Raw genomic sequence first — 13,742 nt, 5'->3', positions numbered from 1 at the left:
CATCCTCTGTCATTCCCTTCTCCTGCCTTCAGCCTTTCCCAGTATCAGGGTATTTTTCAGTGGTCAGTTCTTCACATGAGGGGGCCAAAGTATTGGAGCTTCAGCTTCAGCATCAGTTCTTCCAATGAACACCCAGGACTGATCTTTAGGACGGACTGGTTGGACCTCCTTGCAGTCCAAGGGACTCTCAAGAGTCTTCTTCAACACCACAGTTCAAAAGCATCAATTCTTCAGTGCTCAGCTTTCTTTAGAGTCCAACTCTCACATCCATACATGACTCCTGGAAAAACCATAGCTTTGACTGGACAGACCTTCATTGGTAAAGTAATGTCTCTGCTTTTTAATATGCTGTCTAGGTTGGTCATAGCTTTTCTTCCAGGGAACAAGCGTCTTAATTTCATGGCTGCAGTTACCATCTGCAGTGATTTTGGAGCCCTAGAAAAGAAAGTCTGTCACTGTTTCCATTGTTTCCCATCTTTGCCGTGAATTGATGGGACCAGATGTCATGATCTTCGTTTTATGAATATTGAGTTTTAAGCCAGCTTTTTTCACTCTCCTCTTTCACTTTCATCATGAGGCTCTTTAGTTCCTCTTAGCTTTCTGCCATTAAGGTGGTGTTATCTGCATAGCTGAGGTTACTGATATTTCTCCCGGCAATCTTGATTCTAGCTTGTGCTTCATCCCGCCCGGCATCTCACACAGTGTATTCTGCTTATAACTTAAATAAGCAGGCTGACAATATACAACCAAAACATACTTCTTTCCCAATTTGGAACCAGTCTGTTGTTCCATTCCAGTTCTAACTGTTGCTTCTTGACCTGCATACAGGTTTCTCAGGAGGCAGGTCAGGTGGTCTGGTATTCCCATCTCTGAAAGAATTTTCCGAAGTTTGTTGTGATCCACACAGTCAAAGACTTTAGTGTAGTCAATGAAGCAGAAGTAGATGTTTTTCTGGAATTCTCTTGCATTTTCTATGATTGAATGGATGTTGTCAATTTGATCTCTGGTTCCTCTGCCTTTTCTAAATCGAGCTTGAACATCTGAAAGTTCTTCGTTCATGTGCTGTTGAAGCCTAGCTTGGAGAATTTTCAGCTTTACTTTGCTAGCGTATGAGATGAGTGCATTTGTGCGATAGTTTGAACATTCTTTGCCCTTTCAAATAGTTTTTGCCTATTCTTTGCCTTTTGATCCTTCCTCATTTTGCTTGGTTGTTTTTAAAATTTATCCTTCTGATCTTAGTTCAGTTATGTTTTCCTTAATGAAGTCTTCTGCCCCTGGCATGAAAGGCCAAATTTCCCAGTTCCAAAGCATTGCCGTTAGGTAATTTCACTGAAAAACAATAAACCTAGGGTTGGTTCCATGAATGACCAATTTGCTAAAAACCAATTTAGCAAAAAACAACTTTCAGGAGACTAGTTCATCGCCCTGGTCAAGGATGTGTTTTTGTAGTAATCTTTCTGGAAAAACATCAAACCTATAGACAGTAACTACATATAAGAAGCAACCCACCATTTGCTTACATTGAAGTACTGGATCATTGGGCTTTAGAGGAGGACTTGGCATCTGAAATGTTAAAACATGAAATTGATATCCAGCCCAGACACTGTCAAATTTGAGGTTAAAGAGCTGTCATGAAAGGACTGCATTGAAACTTCTGTGAAATGAAGACTTCAAAAAATGCTCAATAATTCAGTAAATTGGTCATCTGATGAAGTGATGATCTGAAAGACTACTTTTCATCAAATTGATTTTCTAGAAATTGGTTTTGGATGAACTATCTTTCAGTGAATTTTCTGTTAGGGAATTCAATGAATCAGTCATTTCGAAAATTGACTTTTGGCAAATTGGCTTGCTGCAAATTGATTTTTGGCAAATTGGCCTTCTTACAGCATCATGTTCCTCACCTTGCAACATTTTTCATAGTTAATGTTTTCAATTTGTTTGATGATAATTGGATTGGTGGTGTTTTCCCCTGATTATACATAAGCATTACCAAGGAAGGGGACATACTGTTTTTATTCACCATTTTATTCTCAGTTTTTGGCACACAGTAAGTACTCAATAAACATATGTACAATAAATTAAAAAGTAACACATTGTCGTTGTTCAGTTGCCAAGTTGTGGTCAATTCTTCAAGACCCCATGGATTGCATGCAGCACACCAGGCTTCCCTGTCTTTCACTATCTCCCAACTTTGCTTAAACTCATGTCCATTGAGTTGATGATGCCATCTAACCATCTCATCCTTTGTCACCCCCTTCTCCTCCTGCCCTCAATCTTTCCCAGCATCAGGGTCTTTTCCAATGAGTGAGCTCTTTGCATCAGGTGGCCGAAGTATTGGAGCTTCAGATTCAGCATCAGCCTCAGTCTTTCCAGTGAATATTCAGGGTTGACTTCCTTTAGGATTGACTGGTTTGATTTCCTTGCTGTCCAAGGGACTCGCAAGAGTCTTTTCCAGCCCCACAGTTTGAAAGCATCAGTTCTTTGGCTCTCAGCCTTCTTTATAGTTCAACTCTCACATCCTTACATGACTGCTAGAAAAAGCATAGCTTTGACTATACAGATCTTTGTCAGCAAACTGATGTCTCTTTTCTTTAATACCTGCTATCTAAGTATTAAAGGAGCAAGCGTCTTTTAATTTTATGGCTTCAGTCACCATCTGCCGTGATTTTGGAGCCCAAGAAAATAAAGTCTGTCACTGTTTCCATTGTTTCCCCATCTATTTGCCATGAAGTGATGGGACTGGATGCCATGATCTTAGTTTTCTGAATATTGAGTTTTAAGCTAGTTTTTTCACTTTCTTCTTTCACCTTCATCAAGAGGCTCTTTAGTTCTCTCTTCTATATCTCTCATTAAGGTAGTGTCATCTGCATATCTGAGGTTATTGATAGTTCTCCCAGCAGTCTTGATTCCAGCATGTACTTCATCCAGCCTGGCATCTCTCATGATGTACTCTGCATAGATGTTAAATAAGCAGGGTGACAATATACAGCCTTGACATACACCTTTTCCAATTTGGAAGCAGTCCATTGTTCCATATCTGGTTCTCACTGTTGCTTCTTGACCTGCATATAGATTTCTCAGGAGGCAGGTAAGGTGGTCTGGTATTCCCATCTCTTGAAGAGTTTTCCACAGTTTGTTGCGATCCACACAGTCAAAATCTTTAGCATAGTTAATGAAGCAGAGGTGGTTTTTCTGGAATTCTCTTGTTTTTTCTATGATCTGACAGATTTTGCCAGTTTGATCTCTGGTTCCTCTGATTTTTCTAAATCCAGCTTGTATATCTGTAAGTTCTCGGTTCACATACTGTTGAAGCCTAGCTTGGAGGATTTTGAGAATTACCTTGTTAGCATGTGAAATGAGTGCAATTGTGCAGTAGTTTGAACATTCTTTGGCATTGCCCTTCTTTGGGATTAGGATGAAAACTGACCTTTTCCAGTCCTGTGGCCACTGCTGAGTTTTCCAAATTTACTGGCATATTGAGTGCAGCACTTTCCCAGCATCATCTTTTAGGATTTGAAATAGCTCAACTGGAATTCTATCACCTCCACTAGCTTTGTTTGTAGTAATGCTTCCTAAGGCCTGTTTAACTTCACATTTCAGGATGTCTGGCTCTAGGTCTGTAGGATATAGACCTTAATGATGGCCATTCTGATGATGTGAGGTGGTACCTCTTTGTAGTTTTGATTTGCATTTCTCTAATAGTTGACAATGTTGAGCATCTTTTCTCATGACTGTTGGCCATCTGTATGTCTGGAGGAGGGAGATTTTTTTTTAAGGTGCTTTGTATCTCCATCAGCCTCCTGAGAACTCCTGTAGCATATAGCATATATAAAGTCAGGTTGCTTGCTTTGCAAGCACAAAGTCAATGCAAAAATCCCTCTTTTTATTGGAACCAAAACAGTATCCCTAGTGTACAAATTCAGCTTTAAGGTAGTCTTTCTAATATCTCCTTCTTACCAGATTGTGGCTCCTAATATCTTCTATGTTGGAATTTTGGAGCACTCTCATAGGATCACCTGGCTGGAATGAAAGCAACAGAAGTGGGAAATGGATTGGTGATAATGATGGACTGCAGGGAGTGAGATTAAATAATTCATGGAGGCCTTGTTATCTTTTTATAGATAATACTACAAAGCATGACCTTGCTGTGCAGAGAGAATGAAAACTTGTTGCTTTAATGTATGCCTTTGTATTTACTATTTGGTGGGGATGGGCACTTTATATACTAAACATTTAAGTTTTACAACAAATTTGCTGATGAAGTATTATTCTTCCTATTTTACAGATTAATGATACAGACTCAGGATGAGTAATTTTCTCAAGGTCTTATATGTAGTGAGTGATCTTGGGATTCTAACCAATATCTACCTTATTTCAAACTTCATGTGATTTCTGCAACATTATACTGCCTTTGTAGAATATTGTAAAGTAGAGACAATAATTATGGCGTGGATAATTGGATGTTTGTTCCCAAGCACCTGTTGCACAGAATGTGAAGTAAAGCTAAGTTTATGGTAGAGAATGTGTGTTGGTGAGTGATACGAAGGAAAGAGATGCCTTGGTGAATGTGGTCTGTTTAACTAAATGGAATACGTTACCACAGTTGTCTATCGAAACACAACAGCGGTGTACTGGCAGTCCCGTCATCTTTGGTTTGAGAATAGGACTGACCGGGAGGTTGTTCTTGAGATCGTGCTACTGAATTTATCTCCAGAGATTGGGCACATGGTCAAAAGAGACTTGATATGTCAAGTGAAAGAGAAACTACTGCTTCTTTCAAGATTTCTTTTCTCAATAAGGTGAAAATGTTGATTATTGCTAAAGATTTTTCTGAAGAATATAGTAACTGTAGGTCAAAATTGAAAGGTTAAAAATGATTCATGTAACCTTTCAGAAAGTTTCATCAGCAGTTTGAATTGGCTTCTTAGGGAATTGTTAATCTCATCAAATTCATGTATATTTGTTTCATCACATTATGCTTGCTGTTTTTCTTCTATTGCAACCTATGGGAACTGCTGTTATTAGGCTAAAAGTTAAATACATTATTAGTCCTATTCGTTGTTAAACTTTATTTTGAGTTAAATACCAGTGTTTGCTTTTTTCACATGGGCTGAAAGCCTGACTGCCACAAAAAATAAACACTTTAGATTGGTGCACTTTTAATTCTAGACAGGGCTAAGGAATGTATAAATTTGAGTTCCAAATATTTCAGAAGAATCTGATGCATTATTTACTAACAAATATATTTTGGAAATAAGATTCTTGTAGTTTGGATAGAGATACAATTTTGAAAAATACCTTCTCTTTAGAATTGTCTCTTGTCTTTAGCCATTTAACAAATTCTCTAAACAAGTTGCCTTCTCAACTCTTCAAATACATGCACATGATGAGAAATTTGTGACCAGGACTTGTACAATGATATGGAAATTCTGCCTTTTAAGTATTTTGGGGGCATAGTATCAGCAAAAGTTGTACATTTCCTTTTATCTATGTATGAATAATGGCGCTTCATTGGTTTTTTGGTTTCATTTGTGAAGGAACTAATCTTGATCTTCCTGTCTCTACCTTTTATAACTTTTTCATAATATAGCTCAAGGTGGGATTATATGACAGATGAAATTACAAAGCAAGCAGTAATGAAGACATTAGTTATTCCGTAAGGTTTGGTTTGCTGCAGAAGCTTTTAAAAGCACAGCTGACTCAACTATGAAAAATGAGATATTCTGAATATTTCTTCCCTCTGGTACTTTTGAGGTGAAAAATTAAAAAAAATTAGCATAGGCTTGTTTGTTTAAAGAGTGAATAATAATAATTTTGTAAGTGTATTTGACTAAAACTGTGGTTAAATAAATAATAGAGAAAATGCTGCTTCATGCAATTTTTTTTTCAGGGCATGATGAAAAGATTGATTAAACTTTCAGGTTGTTCACAATTCCGAATTTTAAAAATGCTTATCAAAAATTTGGTGTTGTCTAGCTTGTATTCTTAGTGGTCTTCCTTTGGTATTGAAGATAATTGTAAACATTCATCTCCTTTATATTTTGGTCGATTAGCACAGAATCAGGAATTAGAATCTTTTCGTAAATGACCTTAACCACTTACTTTGGCCAAGCTTAATGGATATGAATAGTATTTGCTGTGGAGGAAGTTTGCCAGTATTTTGGAAACACGATTTGTGTTTGAAAATTGATTACAAAGCCCTTATCTTTACCATTTTTCTGATACTAATTTTCATGTAGATTCAATATGGGGAGACGTCCCCCCACCATATGTGATTAATTCAGAGCCTGTGAACCATTCACTTCTGAGTTCACTGCATTTCTATTTTATGCTAATGTGTTTTATATCAGATTTTTGGGTAGTAATATGGAGAATGGACTGATGAGGCACAAAATAAGATATAAGGAGACCGGATAGGACGCTACTGCTGACTGGTTAGGATGCTAGCCTAAAAAGGTCAGAGGTTTGAAGAAATATAGTGTCAGTAAGGATGAGTTAATAAAATAATGCTTATTTATTGAATGCTTTCTATGTGCTGTGCACAGTGCTCTGTACTGATCATGGACTGTTGCATTTAATACTCGCCCTGTCCCTGTGGTAGCACCCTGGTGGCTCAGCAGAAAAGAATCCTCCTGCCAATGCAGGTGTTTGATCCCTAGGTCGGGAAGACCCCCTGGAGAATGAAATGGCAACCCATTCCAGTATTCTTGGGCTTCCCAGGTGGCACCAGTGGGGCCTAGGAAATCCCGTTCACAGAGTAGCCTGGTGGGCTGCCGTCCACGGGGTTGCAAAGAGTCAGACACGGCTTAGCAACTAAACATGCACACACAGACACACACACGTCCTTATGAAGGAATATTCATCCCCATATTACCGAAGAGAAAAATGAGGTCTAGAGAGGCTAGACAACTTATGTTATGCAGTCAGAAAATGGTAGAGCTGTAACTTGGCTCCAGAGCCTAGGGAACTCAACTTCCATCAGTTTAGTTCATCAGTCGCTCAGTCGTGTCCGACTCTTTGTGACCCCATGGACTGCAGCACGCCAGGCCTCCCTGTCCATCACCAACTCCCGGAGTTTACTCAAACTCATGTCCATTGAGTCGGTGATGCCATCCAACTATCTCATCCTCTGTCGTCCCCTTCTCCTCCCGCCTTCAGTCTTTCCCAGCATCCGGGTCTTTTCCAATGAGTCAGTTCTTTGCATGAGGTGGCCAGAGTATTGGAGTTTCAGCTTCAACATCAGTCCTTTCAATGAACACCCAGGACTCATCTCCTTTAGGATGGACTGGTTGGATCTCCTTGCAGTCCAAGGGACTCTCAAGAGTCTTCTCCAACACCATAGTTCAAAAGCATCAATTCTTCAGCACTCAGCTTTCCTTAGAGTTCAACTCTCACATCCATACATGACCACTGGAAAAACCATAGCCTTGACTAGACAGACCTTTGTTGTCAAAGTAACGTCTCTGCTTTTTAATATGCTGTTTAGGTTGGTCATAACTTTTCTTCCAAGGAGCACGCATCTTTTAATTTCATGGCTGCAGTCATCATCTGCAGTGATTTTGGAGCCCCCCAAAATAAAGTCTGTCACTGATTTCATTGTTTCCCCATCTATTTGCTATGAAGTGTAGGGACCAGATGATCTTAGCTTTCTGAGTGTTGAGTTTTAAGCCAACTTTTCACTCTCTTTCACTTTCATCAAGAGGCTCGTTAGTTCTTCTTTGCTTTCTGCCTTAAGTATGGTGTCATCTGCATATGTGAGGTTACTGATATTTCTCCAGGCAATCTTGATTCCAGCTTGTGCTTCCTCCAGCCCAGCATTTCTCATGATGTACTCTGCATATAAGTTAAATAAGCAGGGTGACAATATACAGTCTTGAATACTCCTTTCCCAATTTGGAACCAGTCTGTTGTTGCATGTCCAGTTCTAACTGTTGCTCCCTGACCTGTCAACCTCCATACCACAGACAAATGCTTAAGAGGTAGAGTTTAGCCACTAATTAGAAGCAGAGGGGGTCCTGGTGGAGAGCTCAGGTGTAGCTCTTTGGATTCTGAATTGGGCACCCTAGTGAGTGAAAGCCCTTGTCTCTGGGTCAGGGAGTACGGAATGAGGAACATTTTTGAAAGATTAGGGACTTCTGGACACCTTGAACGTCAGGTGCCTTTGAGACACATCAAGAGAGGTCAAATGGGTTTTGTGGCTATGGAGCTCTGGCAGGAATCTGGGTCAGAATGCTTGGCATGATGCCTGGCAGAGAATAACTGTCAGTGCACATTTGTTGGGTGAAATGACAGACATCTGGAGAGGGAAGGAGAGAGGGAGGGAGTGAGCACAGAGAATTGTTCTTTGTAAGGCTACTTGGACCATGGGAGTGGATACAGTTTCTCAAAGGACAGTGTATCAAGTGAAAAACGAAAAGAACCCAGAGTAACTCTGGGGCACATCAGTACTTAAGAGTCAGATAATGAAAGAGGAACTTGAAAAGATGACAGGGGAGAAGAACTTTAAGAGAATAATATCAGAGAAGCCAAGGAAATGGAAGGACTTTAAGGATGTTATTAATAATATTAAATACCATACAAAGAGGCCCAAAAAAATAATGATGATGAGTAGCTTAGAACTTACATTGTTCTTACTATATGGCAGGCAGCGCTTTGAGTGATTTATATATATTAGCTCTTCAACTTAAGGGGCTTCCCTTGTGGCTCACATGGTAAAAATCTGCCTATAATGCAGGAGACCTGGGTTCAATCCTTGGGTCAGGAAGTTCCCCTGGAGAAGGAGATGGCAACCGACTCCAGTATTCTTGCCTGGAGAATTCCATGGACAGAGGAGTCTGGTGGGCTATAGTCCATGGGGTTGCAAAGAGTCAGACACCACTTTCACTTCAAGTTAAATCTGTGCTACAGGTATTTTTATTCACCATTCTTCATGGGTAAGAAAAGAGAGAGATGAAATAACTTGCCTCAAGTAAGTGACAAAGTGAAGACTGAGAACCCTGCAGGTGACTGCCCCATTGATGTCCTTAGACCACTATGATATTCTGACTTGCAAAAGCAGGGGCCAGAATGTGCCTACTAGATGTGACAGGAAGTCGGTTTTGACTCGAGAAGTGCAGTTCAGTAGCTGAACCAGGATGCTGAGGGGAGTAGGAAGTCAGAAGTACATTGGCTTCCCTTCCTGGGAGCTTGGTGGTAAAGAAGAATTTGCCAAAGGAATATTGGGCAGAAGGGCTTATTTTAGGATAGGGGAGATTTGGGGCTATTTGTGTGGTAAGATAAAGCATATTAGGAGAGAGATTGGGGAAAATACTGGAGAGATATGGCAAAAGAAGAGATGGTAAAGTGTGGGCTGTAAGCACTTCAGGAGATTTTCAGCTTAAACAGGAGCAGGGAGCACCTATTTTACAAAAGGAGAGGGTTAATAGCTGGGTAGAGATGCATGTAGGTCTTTTAGACTGAGTGAGTAGCATGCTTAGCCAAGTTCATACATATTCCCCCTGCTTCTGTCTCTATGAAACAGTTACCCCCCAGCTTTTTTTTTTTATAGCAACCCTTCCCTGAGTGGTGTCTCCATCCCACTCTGCACTCATGTGAATTTTGTGGATTTCTGCTATCATTAGATTTTGTTCTCTGCTCTATGTGACCAAGGCTAGGCCAGGACTTCCCTGGAAGTCAGGTGGTGGGGACTTGGCCTTCCAATGCAGGGGTTCAGGTTCAATCCCTATTCTGGGAGCTAAGTCCCTCATGCCTCATGGCGAAAAACAAACAAGCAAACACAGCCATAAAACAGAAGCAATATTGGAACAAATTCAACAAATACTTTAAAAACAGTCCACATCAAAAAAAAAAAAAAAATCTTTAAAAACAAAAGCAAAGAGACTGCCACCTATTTCTCCAGCAAAGATGGGTTTATTTCGGATCAGCAGACTTGCAATTTGAGGGTCTGTAGAGCCATGATGAGCCAACCTACACCTGCACAGCAGGGGAAGGAGAACTATTTCATAGACAGGAAACGGAAGTGGGGAGGGCTCTAGTAAACAAAGAGGAGCCTCTGGCTTTTCTTTGCCTGAGACCTTGCCAGGAAAGAAGAGGAGTCTTTCTTCTTCTGTTAGGCTCTGCTGCGCGCACAGGGCGTGAGATCTCCCCTTCTGGTCTCCCAAATCTATTTCATTAGGCTTCTGTTTATTAATTTTTCACAACTCATAGGGACAAGAGATGTTAGGAGTTGTGTCTTTTGATGGTAATGATGTTTTGAGCTGACTGGATTCTTTTCCTTTCACAGATACTTCCTGTTCAAGTCTTCCTCCAGTTACATGAGCTCCAGTAAGTCTTCTTTTTATTGTACTAAAATTATTTTACTTGAGGATAATTGCTTTACAGTGTGGTGTTGATTTCTGCTGTACAACAGTGTGACTCAGCTATAAGTATACATATATGCCCTCCTTCTGGAGCCTCCCTCATAACCCCCCGTTTTTCTCTCCAATAATGTCGCTTTTGCTTAAATCTCTTGTCACATATCAGTTCAGTTCAGTCACTCAGTCGTGTCCGACTCTTTGTGACCCCATGGACTGTGGCACTCCAGGGTTCCCTGTCCATCGCCAACACCCAGAGCTTACTCAAACTCATTTCCATCATGTCGGTGATGCCTTCCAACCATCTCATCCTCTGTCATCCCCTTCTCTTCCTTCCCTCAATCTTTCCCAGCATTAGGGTCTTTTCCAGTGAGTCAGTTCTTTGCATCACATGGCCAAAGTATTGGAGTTTCAGCTTCAACATCAGTCCCTCCAATGAACACCCAGGACTGATCTCCTTCAGGATGGACTGGTTGGATCTCTTTACAGTCCAAGGGACTCTCAAGAGTTTTCTTCAGTACCACAGTTCAAAAGCATCAATTATTTGGTGCTCAGCTTTCTTCACAGTCCAACTCTCACATCCATACATGACCACTGGAAAAACCATAGCCTTGACTAGACGGACCTTTGTTGGCAAAGTAATGTCTCTGCTTTTTAATATGCTGTCTAGGTTGGTCATAACTTTCCTTCCAAGGAGCAAGTGTCTTTTAATTTCATGGCTGCAGTCACCATCTGCAGTGATTTTGGAGCCCCCAAAAATAAAGTCTGTTGCTGTTTCCACTGTTTCCCATCTATTTCCCATGAAGTGATGGGACCAGATGCCACGATCTTAGTTTTCTGAATGTTGAGTTTAACACAGCTCTTTCACTCTCCTCTTTCACTTTCATCAAGAGGCTCTTTAGTTCTTCTAATAAGCGTTCTGCCATAAGGGTGGTGTCATCTGCATATCTGAGGTTATTGATATTTCTCCCGGCAGTCTTGATTCCAGCTTGTGCTTCATCCAACCCAGAATTTCTCATGATATACTCTGCATATAAGTTAAGTAAGCAGGGTGACAACATACAGCCTTGACGTACTCCTTTCCCGATTTGGAACCAGTCTGTTGTTCCATGTTCAGTTGCAACTCTTTCTTCTTCACCTAAATACAGATTTCTCAGGAGACAGGTCAGGTGGTCTGATATTCCCATCTCTTTAATAATTTTGCAGTTTTTTGTGATTAACACAGTCAAGGCTTTGGCATAGTCAATAAAACAGAAGTAGATGCTTTTCTGGAACTCTCTTACTTTTTTGATGATCCAGTGGATGTTGACAATTTGATCTCTGGTTCCTCTGCCTTTTGTAAATCCAGCTTGAACATCTGGAAGTTCTTGATTCAGGTACTGTTGAAGCCTAGTTTGGAGAATTTTGAGCATTGCTTTGCTAGCGTGTGAGATGAGTGCAATTGTGCAGTAGTTTGAGCATTCTTTGGCATTGCCTTTCTTTGGGATTGGAATGAAAACTGACCTTTTCCAGTTCTGTGGCCATTGCTGAGTTTTCCAAATTTGCTGGCATATTGAGTGCAACACTTTCCCAGCATTATCTTTTAGGATTTGAAATAGGTCAACTGGAATTGTATCACCTCCACTAGCTTTGTTCATAGTGATGTTTCCTAAGTCCCACTTAACTTCACATTCCAGGATCTTTGGCTCTAGGTGAGTGATCACACCATCATGGTTACTTGCATCATGAAGATCTTTTTTGTATAGTTTTCTGTGTATTCTTGCCATCTCTTCTTAATATCTATGTTTCTGTTAGGTCCGTACCGTTTCTGTCCTTTATTGTGCCCATCTTTGCATGAAATGTTTCCTTGGTATCTCTGATTTTCTTGAAGAGATCTCTAGTCTTTCCCATTCTGTTGTTTTACTCTATTTCTTTGCCTTGATCACTGAGGAAGACTTTCTTATCTCACCTTGCTATTCTTTGGAGTTCTGCATTCAAATGGGTATATCTTTTCTTTTCTCCTTTACCTTTAACTTATCTTCTTTTCTCAGCTATTTTTAAGTCCTCCTCAGACAACCATTTTGCCTTTTTGCCTTTCTTCTTCTTGGAGATGGTCTTGATCACTGCCTCCTGTACAATGTCACAAACCTCCGTCCATAGTTCTTCAGCCACTCTATCAAATCTAATCCCTTGAATCTATTTGTCACTTCCACTGTATAGTTGAATGGGATTTGATTTAGGTCATATCTGTATGGTCTAGTGGTTTTCCTTACTTTCTTCAATTTTAAGTCTGAATTTGGCAATAAGGAGTTCATGATCTGAGCCATAGTCAGCTCCCGGTCTTGTTTTTGTTGACTGTATAGAGCTTCTCCATCTTTGGCTGCAAAGAATATAATCAACCTGAATTCGGTGTTGACCGTTGGTGATGTGTAGAGTCTTCTCTTGTGTTGTTGGAAGAGGGTGTTTGCTATGACCAGTGCGTTTTCTTGGCAAAACTCTGTTAGTCTTTTCCCCTGCTTCGTTTTGTACTCCAGAGCCAAATTTGTCTGTTGCTCCGAGTATCTCTTGACTTCCTACTTTTGCATTCTAGTCCCCTATAATGAAAAGAACATCTTTTTTGAGTGTTAGTTCTTGTAGGTCTTCATAGAACTGTTCAACTTCAGCTTCTTCAGCATCAGTGGTTGGGGCATAAACTGTGGTATTGAATGGTTTGCCTTGGAAATGAACAGAAATCATTCTGTCATTTTTGAGATTGCATCCATGTACTGCATTTCAGCCTCTTGTTTACTGTGTTGGCTACTCCATTTCTTCTAAGGGATTCAAGCTGACAGTAGTAGATGTAATGGTCACATGAGGTAAATTCACCCATTCCAGTCCATTTTAGTTCACTGATTCCTAAAATGTCAATGTTAAGTCTTGTCATCTCCTATTTGACCACTTCCAATTTGCCTTGATTCATGGACCTAACATTTCAGGTTCCAATGCAATATTGTTCTTTATAGCATCGGGCTTTACTTCCATCACCAGTCACATCCCCAGCTGGGTGTTGTTTTTGCTTTGGCTCCATCTCTTCATATACTCTACTTAGTAAAACCTCTTTAAGGAACTTGAGGAGCATGGTATAGAATAAAGATGTTTGGGATATGAGATTAGCAATAATGGGAAAACCAAATTGCTTTGCCCACAGATTCTTTACCCGCTGAGCCACATGGAAAGTTCTAGGATCCAGCTAGAGACAGATGAATCTGAGAGATACTGAGGCATTTTTGAAGCAGAAAACCACTCCTTTCATTTGAATTGCCTTTATGTTTGTCTCCATCACCCCAACCCACTATAGAACGTGGAAAATAGGGAATGTGATACAACTTATGAAATTTAGTTACCCTGTTTGTAGTCATTGCTTTTTAG

General features: G+C 40.3%; 1 long non-coding RNA gene across 2 annotated transcripts in view; it reads left to right on the top strand.

Moving 5' to 3' along the window:
• Positions 1-13,742, top strand: part of LOC133056737 (uncharacterized) — a 92,616-nt gene that overhangs the window by 20,136 nt on the left and 58,738 nt on the right. For both annotated transcript variants that reach the window (XR_009692889.1, XR_009692890.1), the window contains one exon: positions 10,286-10,326. This is a non-coding gene — a long non-coding RNA (uncharacterized LOC133056737). The remainder of the gene's footprint in view (positions 1-10,285; positions 10,327-13,742) is intronic.

The sequence above is a fragment of the Dama dama genome, chromosome 5 (genome assembly GCF_033118175.1).
Source record: "Dama dama isolate Ldn47 chromosome 5, ASM3311817v1, whole genome shotgun sequence".
Taxonomy (NCBI): Eukaryota; Metazoa; Chordata; class Mammalia; order Artiodactyla; family Cervidae; genus Dama; species Dama dama.
Note: the sequence above shows the minus strand (reverse complement) of the source record. Positions and strands in the feature narration are given on the sequence as shown.